The sequence below is a fragment of the Triticum aestivum genome, chromosome 5A (genome assembly GCF_018294505.1).
Source record: "Triticum aestivum cultivar Chinese Spring chromosome 5A, IWGSC CS RefSeq v2.1, whole genome shotgun sequence".
NCBI lineage: Eukaryota > Viridiplantae > Streptophyta > Magnoliopsida > Poales > Poaceae > Triticum > Triticum aestivum.
In genome coordinates this window covers 573,961,197-573,973,980 of record NC_057806.1, presented here as the reverse complement: position 1 = coordinate 573,973,980, position 12,784 = coordinate 573,961,197, and the positions used below count along the sequence as shown (strand labels likewise).

At 51.1% G+C, this 12,784-nt stretch overlaps 1 long non-coding RNA gene across 1 annotated transcript; it reads right to left on the bottom strand.

Annotated features, from left to right (window-relative positions):
• Positions 1-2,695: 2,695 nt before the first annotated feature.
• On the bottom strand, positions 2,696-3,969 carry LOC123107768 (uncharacterized). The gene is made up of 3 exons (XR_006451746.1): positions 3,879-3,969; positions 3,107-3,209; positions 2,696-3,002 (listed from the first exon to the last, which is right to left on the bottom strand). It is a non-coding gene; the product is annotated as an uncharacterized lncRNA (long non-coding RNA).
• Positions 3,970-12,784: the final 8,815 nt, after the last annotated feature.

Sequence of the window (12,784 nt, the reverse complement as noted above, 5' to 3'; positions counted from 1 at the left end):
ACCTTATCGCCGGTGGTCTCATAGATAGCAGAAGCGGTGTAGTCTGTTGGTGAAGCCCGATGGTTCCCGCAGCTAGGTTATACCTCTCAGCTGGGAGAATTTCTCCGAGACAATTCGCCGATCAAGAGTCGAAGTAGACGACCCCTCCGGGGTTCCACGCGTTCCAAACTAGTGGCACAGAGGAGGGCAGGGGGGTCGTCTAGTCGTTGCTCTTATGGAGTGGTGGATCTGGTAGTGTCTTTGTGTGGGGCGATTTGATTTTTTGCCACCCTTTACTTTGGACTTTGACATTTTGCCACTAGTTACATTGTAATTGATCTGATGACACTTATTTCTTTGGACTTTGATCTTTTGCCACTTTTCAACACAAAAACAATTTATGAAAATAATAGACAAACTAAGTACAAGAAATACAGGACCATTGTACCCTTGTACCTGTTTGACCTAAACAGAGCACATCCTTAGCCATTCCCATCCAAATCAGTGCATCAACCCCTGCACATAACCACAGCCGCCGCCGGTGTACCCTGCTGCTCCCCCGCCGGGCCTTCCTGCTGCCCTGCGGCCTTCGCCCTCTGCTGCCTCAAAAGCTTCCCCGACACCTCCTGCTGCCTCACGTACGCGGGCTGCCCCTGCTGCTCCCATGAGCTCCATTATACATCTCCATAAGGTCAAAACTGAAATGCATAGAGCCGTTGAACCAATGATCCAAATTGCGTGAAACCTTCCCAGATTAGTCACACATATATGAATGATTTACTGTAATTTTTTGAATTTTTTCTGACAACTTTTAAATTTCGGTCAAAAGATGGTCAAACTAGTTAAGCTCAAAGTCCAAAATGCATTTTGCCGTTGAACCAATGATCCAAATTGCATGAAACTTTCCCAGACTAGTCGTACATATATGAATGATTTTTTGAAATTATTTGAAACTTTTCTGACAACTTTCAAATTTCGGCCAAAATATGATTAAACTAGTTAAACTCAAAGTTAAAATGCATTTTGCCGTTGAACCGATGATCGAAATTGCATGGAACTTTTCCAGATTAGTTACACATATATGAATGATTTTCTGTAATTCTTTGAAATTTTTCTAGGTGGTTCAAAAAAATTGTTCAAAATTTGGGCAGCATTTTGGATCAATTTGGACAGCATTTTGGCTGTTTTTTCACTTTTGAAGACATGTATGCGCACAACATCCAAATTCAAACATATATTTTCAGATGGACATATTCATACACCAGGACAGAATATGAAGATAATATAGCAAAATAAAGCATTTAACATGTTTATATACCATCTACCATAAGGCCATAATTGCTGTCATGTTTTACAAACAAAAGCACAAGGCCACAGTAGTTGCCATGTTACAAACAATAGCTGCTGGCACGTTATATCCAAAGTAAAGGATGCTAAGTTTGTCATATTACAACCAAAACTATAGAGAAGATCAAGCACAACACTAGTACTTCCTTCTCTTCGGGGTCGACATTCTAGCTTTTGAGCTTGAGGCCATGTCATATGCTATCATGGTTGTTAGAAGGGAGAGAGGGATTGGTGGAATAGTTCATTGTATTGCTTGAGCCTCATGGACATATATATAGGAGTACATGATCTACTTGGAGTACAAGGCAAGCCAGAATATTTCCTAGTCTAACCTATGTTTCCTAATACAATCACGTTACTCAACATCCCCCCGCAGTCACAACGGTAGCGATGCAGACGGTGAGACTGGAGAAGAATCCGAAGGCAAGCCGACGGACACCCCCCACAGTCGTAACGGTCGATGCATCGCGGAGTCGTGGCTGGAGTGGAAACCAACGAGGTTGCTCAAGCAGGCGGTAGCCCTTTGTGCCGTTTGTCGATGTAGCCGAGAGCGTGTGTGGTGGAGCCGTGGTCGAGGTAGCCGTGCGAAGAATGCCGTGGTCGATGTCGAGTCGGGGTGGCCGGTGTCGAGGAAGTCGCCGTGGAGCCGCAGGCGCAAGGAGGCGCCGAGTTAGTCATAGGCGCAGTGGTGTCGAAGTAGTGGTGCGCCGGGAAGAAGATGTTGTTGACGACGCGTCGCGGCGGGCTTGCCAAGCCCGGGGACACATCGTGGACGAAGGCACACACCAGTGTTGCCAGCACCGGGCATGCGTAGACGGACAAAGACGAAGTTGACGAAGCGCCGACCAGGCTTGCCAGGCCCGGGGACACGTCGTGGATGAAGGCACGCATCGGTGTTGCCAGCACCGGGCATGCGTAAACGAGGGACCTGCACGAGCTGTACGCCATGTCGGAGAAGTCGGAGGGGCCAGCAGAGAAGAACTCGACGACGATTGCGGCGTCCATCGGCGCGGGGCCGATGTCACCAACGGTGGTCGGAGTAGACGAAGTGGTTGGGGTAGATGACGGCGACGCTGGCGACGGGCTGGTGCTTGGACGAAGACGAAGGGGGTAGACGAACCCTAGGTACGGGCGGCGCGGCCCCCGGCGGCGGTCATGGAGGTCGACCGCCCCGGGGGCGACGCGCGGGTGCGGAAGCGGCGGCGGCTAGGGTTTATGATCGACTTGCGATAGATACCATGTTAGAAGGGAGAGAGGGATTGGTGGAATAGTTCATTGTATTGCTTGAGCCTCATGAGCATATATATAGGAGTACATGATCTACTTGGAGTACAAGGCAAGCCAGAATATTTCCTAGTCTAACCTATGTTTCCTAATACAATCACGTTACTCAACAATGGTGTCCTCCACGGTTGGGGTAGGTTTCTGCGACGCCTCATCAGCCTATGCCATGGCCAACATCCTTCTTGTCACTGGATTGGGACGTCCTTGGAGACTCGCTGGCATAGTGATCATGTGCCTTGTTGGAGTGACAGCCACATCAAGTTGTGGTGCTGCATGTGTTACCTCATCAGCCAATGCCGAAGGCAACAACTTGCTCGCTTCCATCGTCAAGCTTGTAGACATAACGAGCTACTCTAATAGTTAATGTGAAGACCAGCAGCAGAGGAGGCGGCCTACTCGACAATGACCAATAAGGAGCAACATACTATGGAGTTAGTGTGTATTCGCTAATGTACTGGACAATGAGCACCAAAAAGAAGCTACTTTGCTTTCTCACCTCGGCTTGGGAACAAACAAAGGAGGAAAGTCGAAGCCGTCGTAGTGATCACCTCTCTCCGGTTCAGCAGTCTTCAACACCTAGCTCATCTGAGTTATGTGGTCTGTAACAGCAAAAAATCAAGCAAAAATCATGATATGTACAGCAGCAAGTAAGCAGCAGCGGCAATAGAAGCAATACACAGCAGCAGCACATAGCAGCGGAGATCAATGCCTGAACAGCAACAACGACTACATGGACTCACAGGTGGAGATCAATGCCAAGATGAGGGGCAAACTAGTGGACTGGATCTTGGAAGTGCACAACAAGTTCGACCTGATGCCAGGGTCGCTCTACCTGACAGTGTACATCATTGCGCTTACATCTTCCTACTGCGCTCCCCCAAGGCCGCCTCAGATCAAAAGGACAAGGAGATAAAAAGGACTATGTAGATTCTTGTGATGTATGAGCACTGCATGTACAGCAAGAGTTTGTGTGCTGATATCTTCGCCTGGGCTTATGTATGTGCGCAGATGGACAGCAGCAGCACATAGCGGCCACGGCAGAAGCATGAACCTGAGAATCCGCGAATTCCAGGTGCAGCGGCGGCCGTCGATGCGCGGGCGAGCCGGGGGCTGTGCGGGGCGTCGCGAGCCGGCGAGTAGCGGCGAGGCTCTGACCGGCCGCCGCCGCCGCTCCGCTTGCTTGTTACCCTAACCCTAGGGGCGCCGCCGAGGAGATGAGCGCGAGAGAGGGAGGGGAAAGAGGGAGGGAGCGAGAGAGAGGGACTCACCAGGGCCGCCGCCGACATCCAGTAGCCGCCGTCGTCACCTGCGTTCGACCCTGCGTGCGAGAGAGGGGATGAGAACGACCGACAGCTCCTCTGTTCCTGGTCAATCGAGAGGTAAGGGCAAGTTCGTCATTTTTTGTGGGACCCATTTGACAGAGGGCAAAATATCAAACACCCAAGTAAAGAGTGTCACCAGATCAAATACAAAATAAAAAGTGAAAAATCGTCAATGTGCCAAGTAAGGGGTGGCAAATTGTCAAATTCCCCCTTCGTGTGAAGGGTGGTCTTCGATCAAATGTCTTTCGCTAGGGTAGACGATGTCGCTTCGTGTCTTGGTTATGTAACTCCTTTGGTCCGCAACGTTCGCCAATTTTGCTGTCGTCGGGGAGCTTATGAGGTTATGTCTCATCGGATCTCTCTAGTTAGATTTTGGATGTTGTCCAACCCTCTTCTTCGCCTTCTTCGGGACAACGATCTATTTTCCAAATTGTTATCGCCAACATCTTCTTACTCCGATCGGTGAATTCCTGGTTGATGCGTCAATGTTAGCATGACTCTGGTGGTGTTTCAGAGGTGCATATGTGACATCGAGCTTCACTCTGGCACGGCACCGACAAGTGCATGAAGTAAACAACACCCAATTTCACAAGGGCATGTGTGTAGTTTTTTTTAGGATAACCTAGCAAGGGTTTGTCGACATTAATATAGGATATTTGGCTCGATTTTTTAAGTATCCAATTTGTAAAAATGGAGCACGTGGCGATCATCCTATTGGAAGAAAAACATGTTAATATGTTCAGAGACTTGAATCTCCATCGATCTTTTTCTTTTTCTGCGTAAAATAGTATTGCCCAGTGTAAATCACAAAGCAAAACTCAAATGGTCTTTAAAATCAACTCATATTTAAGAAAATAAGTAGACAAACAAGGCAGTAGCAAAACTTTTATGAAGTCCATGTAGTCAAAGCTTTTAGAGTATCGATGGATTGTACCCTTGTATTCAACTAATAAAGGAGAATGTACATTTATTGACAATTTTCACTGTAGCTGACACAAAAATGCTTGGATCATGGTAATCAATCTATTTATAAACGGAAATATCGGTGAGACACCATCCTCTTAACCAGTGACGGTGCCAGGATTTAGCTAGGACCCAGGCAAGCCCAGACGGGCTACTTGCTACACTGTGAAACAGTGTCCTATTTGCTACAGCTCTTGACTATTCAACCATTGGCTGATTCTTGTGGTTAGCAAAAAAAGTTGTAAATATGTGATCTAGCAATTTGCGTTCATATAAGCAAAAAGGTATTCATTATCATAATTTTTGACGGAGTATATATCGTAATTAATGAAACATACTATTGCACGGATCTTGAAGTATGTCGGTTGTTGTGACGCCTAAGCGCTACAAATTCTTGTTTTTCTGAAAGTTGGCTGCTTAATACGGAGTAGTATTAGCAAAAACCGAAAGAAGATAAAAATCGTGTGTAACCACGGGGAGGGATCGCATCCACCGCGCCTATCCGACACGTCGCCGCCCTCGCGCTCGTCCCGGGGCCGATCCTTCTCGGGCCCTTCCGGAAACGCACCGGCGTCGGTTCGACGGCATTCCCGCGGCCGGGCCAGGCGTCCGTAGATGGCATCGCATCAACGGCGCGGCAGGAGGTTGGCGGCGCGACGCGATTAGATCGATAACGATATTACCCGTCGACGACCGCGACGGCTTTCTCGGCGTCGCCGTCGCCTCATCCCCTCGGCCGATCGCCAGCGGGCCGCGCGTGCGCGCTTTAAATTCCCCTGCGCGTACGTGTGGGGAGGGAGCGGTTGGTTTGCCCTGGCACGCCCGCCGACCCCCCGACGTCGACGGCCGAGCCTCCCTCCGTCCTCGCGGGGCCGTTTTTCGGGTAAAGTGGTTAATCGACATCCGCCATGCATGGCATGCACGCAAGCGTGCCGGATGTGTGCGGCCCTCCGTGCACCAGCCGTCCATTTGTCGATCGGGGGGTCGATGGATGCACGGCCGACCGGAACGAAAGCACGCGGGATATGGCCTGGCCTCGTTGGGTCATGCACGCTAATCAGTAGCTCGGGTGCTTGGACTTGCTACCAGCTCGTCTGGTTGTTAGTTGGATCTTGATCTAGTGTGTCAACCAACCTTTTCGAAAGACATGGCCCCTAAAATAATATGAATTGTCAAAGAAGAAGAATTGCTCAGTTTGAATGGCTCTACACAACAACTTCTAGACTTCCCAGGTAAACATCCTTCGCGGCATCACTGTCGAGCACCTCTCTGAGTTTGTCATCCTTTGGGAGAAAGTCTTCCATATCCACCTCAACATGGACACGCCCGACACTATCACCTGGAAGTTCACCATTGATGGACACTACTCGCGACGTCGGCCTACAAGGCGCAGTTCTTTGGCCGTACTGACACTGAGATGGCATCGACCGTTTGGAAGATTTGGGCGCCTCCTAAATGCAAATTCTTCGCTTGGTTGGCAATCAACAATAGGATCTGGACAGCGGATAGGCTTCAACGTCGTGGGTGGCCAAACTGTAACCTTTGCCCCCTATGTAAGCAGGTTCAAAAGTCAGCGGTCCACCTTCTATTCCAATGCAGATACACTATGAGAGTTTGGCGCATGATCAAAGATTGGCTGGGTCTCCATGATGTGCATTCTAGTGATTGGAGCGACGTGACTTCCGTTAAAAAGTGGTGGAGCCACAATGCTACCAAGAAGACACAATCGCGAAGACCACTCACTTCCTTGATACTTCTTATCTCTTGGGAGCTGTGGAATGAGAGGAATGTGCGGATCTTTCGTAATACTGATGTCCCGGTTGGAGTTATTGTTGCTAGGATTAAAGAGGAGGCGTCGCTTTGGAGCATAGCGGGGGCGAGGCACTTGAGTAACATAATGCCGCGAGAGTAATTGTTGTAATTCGGCCATGGGCCTTAACCTCTTAAACTTCTCTCTTAAGCAATGAAAATGGCAAATCTTTTGCCGCGTTTCAAAAAAAAAACTTTTCAAAAGACGTATGGACTGATCAAAGACCTGTATGCTAGTCCTGTGTTCAAGGACGGATACATCAGTTTTCAGCTAACAGTACTGCATCAGCATTTTCGCACTGCTGTTTTCTCCGAAAGTGTGTCTACACGTTTTCCAGAAAGTGGAATTAAACAAACATAAACAAATCCAACTACTCGTGCAGGAAGGAACACAGCTCCATTCGTTCAGGTGAGAACTGAGGACTGAACTCTGAAGAGATGCAAAGTGGGAGGGCGTCTTCTCCTTTTCTTTCCGATTAAAAAGAGCCATTAGCGCTTTTTGGGGTTGTGCGGTTCCTGTATCCTTCTTCGGGGGACCCCTCATCACCTTGTAGTACTGCGGTGCGGTGGTTGTGAAACACGATCTCCCTCTCTCACTCGCACGATAGAGCGGCAAGAAACATGACGACGAGCGAGGGCCATACAAATACGCCGAAAGCTACAGACCGACCATCATCGATCAGTTCAGGGGGAGCGGGCTCAAAACGTCACATTATTCACGCCGCCGATCCGTGCACGCCCGCCCGCTAAGAGCAAATCCAACTGGCCGACTCAAACGGACGACGTTTTTGTTCGTTTGGGTCAACCGTCCGCCCGCCGTCCGCCCTTTTTTAGTTTTGGGTTGGCAGTGCGTCCAACGGGCTGATCCATTTCATGGCCGCGCGCGTTGGTTTTGGCTCTTCAGCGTGCGGGAAATGTTCGCGCGCGCGTTGGTTTTGGCTCTTCAGCGTGCGGGAAATGTTCGCGCGCGCGGTGGAAAGCGGTCTAGCGCGCGTTGGTTTTGGTGCTTCAGCGCGCGGGAAAGGTTCGCGTGCGCCGCGGCCGGCCCTCGTTATAAAGAAGGCGCTCCCTTCACACTCTATTCGCCGCCCACTCTCGCCGCCTCTGCGCCACCATGTTGATCCGCCGCCTGGGCGCTTCGGATTTTCGCGGAGTCCGCGAGCTCCGATCTGGCGCCTTCTCCTCCGAGATCTACTTTCGCGAGAAGCGTCTCATCCTCGGCACCTTCGACACCGCAGAGGAGGCGGCCCGCGCGCACGACGCGGTGGCGTGGCGCCTCCGAAGGCCTCGTCGGGATATGAATTTTCCCACCGTGTCGAGCCAGCGGGCGCAGGATCTGGCGCCTCTCCCGCGGCTTTTCACCGACAAGGATCGTCGTGTCCATCGGAGGCGGCAGCGTCGCCTCGCCATCGCAGAGAAGGACGTGGAAGCCTTGGTGGCGTGGCGCGGAGGCTTCCCGCAAGACATCGTCGACGAGCGCCAGTTCTACAGTCAATTGAGGTTGGAGAGGGACGCGAGGAGGAGAGAGTGAGCCGCCTATCAGGAGGACAAGCGTTCGCGGAAGCAGGCAGCTCAATTGAAACTGAAGCTACGAGAAACGTTGGGTTGGAACTTTGAAGACGAGCAGCTTGCTGACGCCTACATTCAGACGTCGGAGGAGGACATTACCGAGTCGGAGTCAGAAAGCGACGAGTAGTGGTCTTTTTCTTTTATCTGTGTATGTTAAACGTAGGATTTGTGGGAACTTGCTCAACTCTCTAGGGGTGGCCTATCACATATATTTATAAGGTTACACAATATACAGATGTACACAGTTGGGCTACGTTACAAAGTTTAACACCCTCCCTCAATCTCAACTCACTCCTGATGCATCTAGAAGGTTGAGATTGCGCCTACAGACCTCGAACATGGGAGAAGGTAGAGGCTTGGTGAAGATGTCGGCAAGTTGATCCTTCGAGGAGATAAACTTGATTTGTAGTAGCTTCTGTGCAACACGTTCCCTCACAAAATGATAGTCAATCTTAATATGTTTTGTTCGTGCATGGAACACCGGGTTTGTCGAAAGGAATGTAGCACCGATGTTGTCACACCAAAGAACCGGAGGATGTGACTGGGAGATTCCCAGCTCTCGAAGCAAAGACTCAATCCAGATAAGCTCAGCAGTCGCATTGGCAACAGCTTTGTACTCGGCTTCCGTGCTGCTGCGAGAAACAGTGGCTTGCTTGCGTGCACTCCAGGCGATCAAATTAGGACCCAAAAATACAGCATATCCCCCCGTGGATCGCCTGTCATCCGGACACCCAGCCCAATCAGCATCGGAGAAAGCAGATAGAACAGCAGAGGAACTGGGTCGCAAATGAAGACAATAGGAGACAGTGAGGCGCACATAACGAAGAATGCGCTTCACAGCAGACCAGTGCACATCAGTAGGGGCATGAAGATACTGACACACCCTGTTAACCGCAAAGGAAAGATCAGGGCGTGTGATAGTCAGATACTGCAAGCCACCAACAGTACTCCGATACTCCGTAGCATCCGTAGGAGACAAAATAGTACCAGCAGTAGCCGAGAGCTTATCAGTAGAGGACATGGGCGTAGGAGATGGCTTACACTTGAGCATACCAGCACGGCGTAAGAGGTCAAGGGAGTACTTCTTCTGGGTAAGAGCTAAGCTGCCACGAGACTGATGTGCAACTTCAATGCCCAGGAAGAAGTGTAGCTATCCCAAGTCTTTTACCGCAAAATCTCTGCCAAGTGCAGTCACAAGAGCATCAGCAGCCGTTGCAGAGGAGCTGACCAGAATAATGTCATCCACGTACACAAACAAATACACAGTCACACTGGGGCGCTGAAATAAGAACAGCAAGCTGTCAGCTGTCGACGGGACGAAGCCATGAGTACGAAGAGCTGAAGCAAGGCGAGCATGCCAGGCACGAGGCGCCTGTTTCAGTCCATATAGAGCCTTCGTCAGACGACGGAGATGATGAGGCTGAGCGTGATCAACAAACCCTGGTGGCTGCCGCATGTAAACCTCCTCTTCAACCAGTCCATGGAGAAAAGCATTCTGCACATCAAGCTGTCGAAGAGACCAACCACGAGATACTGCAAGAGACAGGAGAAGCCGAATAGTAGTAGGCTTAACAACCGGGTTGAATGTATCCTCGTAGTCCAGACCCTGACGCTGTTTAAACCCTCTAGCCACGAGACGCACCTTGTAGCGCTCAATAGATCCGTCCGCATGTCTCTTGACTTTAAAAACCCACTTCGAATCAATGATGTTGACACGAGGTGGAGGAGGAACCAGTGTCCATGTCTCATTATGCATAAGAGCATGGTACTCTTGCTCCATAGCAGCCCGCCAGTGAGGAATACTCATAGCGGCCTCATAGTTGCGTGGTTCATCATTGGGATCTGCAACAAAATGAGCAAGATAGGCAACCAAATATGTGACAGTACCATCATGACGCTGCTTGGGTTGAACAATACCGCTGCGGCTGCGAGTATGCAGACGTTGCGGGGCAACGGGAACAGGAGCCAGCGGCGCCGACACTGGAGATGACGACGGTGGGTCAGGCGACGGGGGCCCAGACGAAGACCCAGGCGAGGCGATGATGGGCCCAGCCGACCCAGGTGAGAGGGGCGGCAGGGACACACGGCCGGGCGACGGCGACGATGACGGAGGCGAGGCCGGGCGTGGAGACGGTGGCAAGGACCGCTCAAGTCGCCCAGGTGAGACCGTCGGGGATGGGGGCCGCGCCTCGGCTGGTGTGGTGGGTCGCGCCTCGGCTGATGTGGGCGGTACCTCGGCCAACACCGGCCCAGGTACGGAGGCCAGCGTCGGTCCAGTGGCATGGGCGGGCGTGGCTCTAGAGACGGGGTCGACGACGGGAGTTGGTGCAGGCACGTGCACCGACCGATCAACATGCGTCACAGGAGTTGCATCCGAAAGTAGTTCCAGGCGAGCACCACGTCCAATACCTGCACCATGATTAGGTAACAACACAGGCGAATATGCAACATCTTCAAATTGGCCAAGCATAAGAGGAGATGAATGCATAGATGGAGGTGTGGCGGGTTGCTGCGGCATGGCGGAAAAAGGAAAAACGTTCTCATCAAAGACAACATCACGGGATATGTAGACACGATTTGTTGGCACATGAAGGCACTTGTAGCCTTTGTGAAGAGAACTATAACCTAGAAACACACATTTCTTAGATCGAAATTCAAGCTTTCTATGATTATATGGACGAAGATGGGGCCAGCAGGCACACCCGAACACCTTAAAGAAGGTATAGTCAGGAGTTTCATGGAGAAGGAGCTCAATAGGAGTTTTCATATTAAGGACACGCGTAGGTAGTCGGTTAATAAGGAAACATGCTGTAGCAAAAGCGTCGCTCCAAAAACGAAAAGGTACAGAAGCGTGAGCCAGGAGTGTGAGTCCGGTCTCAACTACATGTCGATGCTTGCGCTCAACAGCGCCGTTCTGCTGATGTGTATGAGGACATGATAAACAATGAGAGATCCCAAGCTTATTAAAGAAAGTGTTGAGGTTGCGATATTCGCCCCCCCCCCCCCAATCGGACTGAACATGGATAATTTTATGCTTGAGAAGACGTTCTACATGCACTTGAAACTGAAGAAAGACATCAAACACGTCAGCTTTGCGCTTAAGAAGATAAAGCCAGGTAAAGCGACTATAGACATCAATAAAGCTAACATAATAGTTATGACCACGCACATACGTTTGGGCAGGACCCCATACATTAGAAAACACAAGTTCAAGAGGACTCGTTACTTGACGAGTAGAAGAAACAAATGGTAACCGATGACTCTTGCCTTGTTGACAGGCATCACACACGGACATCTCCTTATTACTAGACTCGATAGGCAGCTCATGGCGGTGAAGTATATGGCGAACTATGGGAGTGGCAGGGTGACCAAGGCGAGAGTGCCACTGGGACGGCGACACACGAACACCACTGAAGACGCGCAGGGCGGGTGGATCCTCCAAGCGGTATAGGCCATGGCTGAGGCGATCACTAAGAAGAATTTCCCGGGTGGCTCGGTCCTTAACAAAAAGATCAAACGGATGAAATTCACATAAGACATTGTTCAAGAGTGAGCTTGGGAACAGATAATAGATTAAGAGTCACCGAGGGGACCCGTAAAATATTACGAAGAAGAAGCTGCCTAGATGGATGACTAGTTAAGAGAGATGCTTGACCAACGTGAGAGATGGGCATACCTACACCGTTGGCGGTGTGAACCTTGTCGTGACCGTAGTATGGCTGGTGGGTGGACAACTTGGCGAGCTCGTTCGTCATGTGATTCGTGGCACCAATGTCCATATACCACGCAGGATCAATTGGGTATGATGGAGTAAAGCCGTGTTCAGCGCGGGTATCCTTGCCCTTGGCGGCAACATGAGCAGCAGGAGGGCCAAAATCTGCCATAGCAAATTGACGCTCATTACCTTTTCCATCGTTGCCAATACCCAGGAAGCTCCGCTGAAATCGCTTGTGGCACCTGGAGGCGAGATGCCTGTCACGCCCGCAGAGCTGGCACCGCACGGGGCCGCCACCCGAGGATGGCGCAGGGGGGTTGGCGACCCGGGCAGGCGACGAAGGCGCAGGGGGGCGCTGGCCGCGCGACGCCCAAAAGGCCGCGGGCTGGTCGGCGATGGTGGTGACGGAGCGGCGAGTTTCGATGTGTTGCTCGGTGAAGAGCAAACGAGAGAAGAGCTCGTGCGGAGGAAGCGGCGGCTTGGCGTTGTGGACGGCCTCGGCAAGGTTGTCGTAGTCGGCATCGAGACCCTTAATGACGTAGCCGGCAAACTCCTCATCACTCAGCGGTCGACCGATAGAGGTCAACGTATCCGCCAAGACCTTGATTTTGTTGAAGTACGTTGTGGCAGATGAGTCCAGTTTCTTGATATCATCAAGCTTGCTGCGAAGAGCCATTGAGTGGGCGGTGGAGGTCTGTGCAAAGGCATGCTCCAAAGTCGTCCACGCATCCAAGGAAGAGGCAGCAAAGAGGCAAAGACCAGCAACCCCGTCTCCGAGGGAACCCTGGATGGCGGA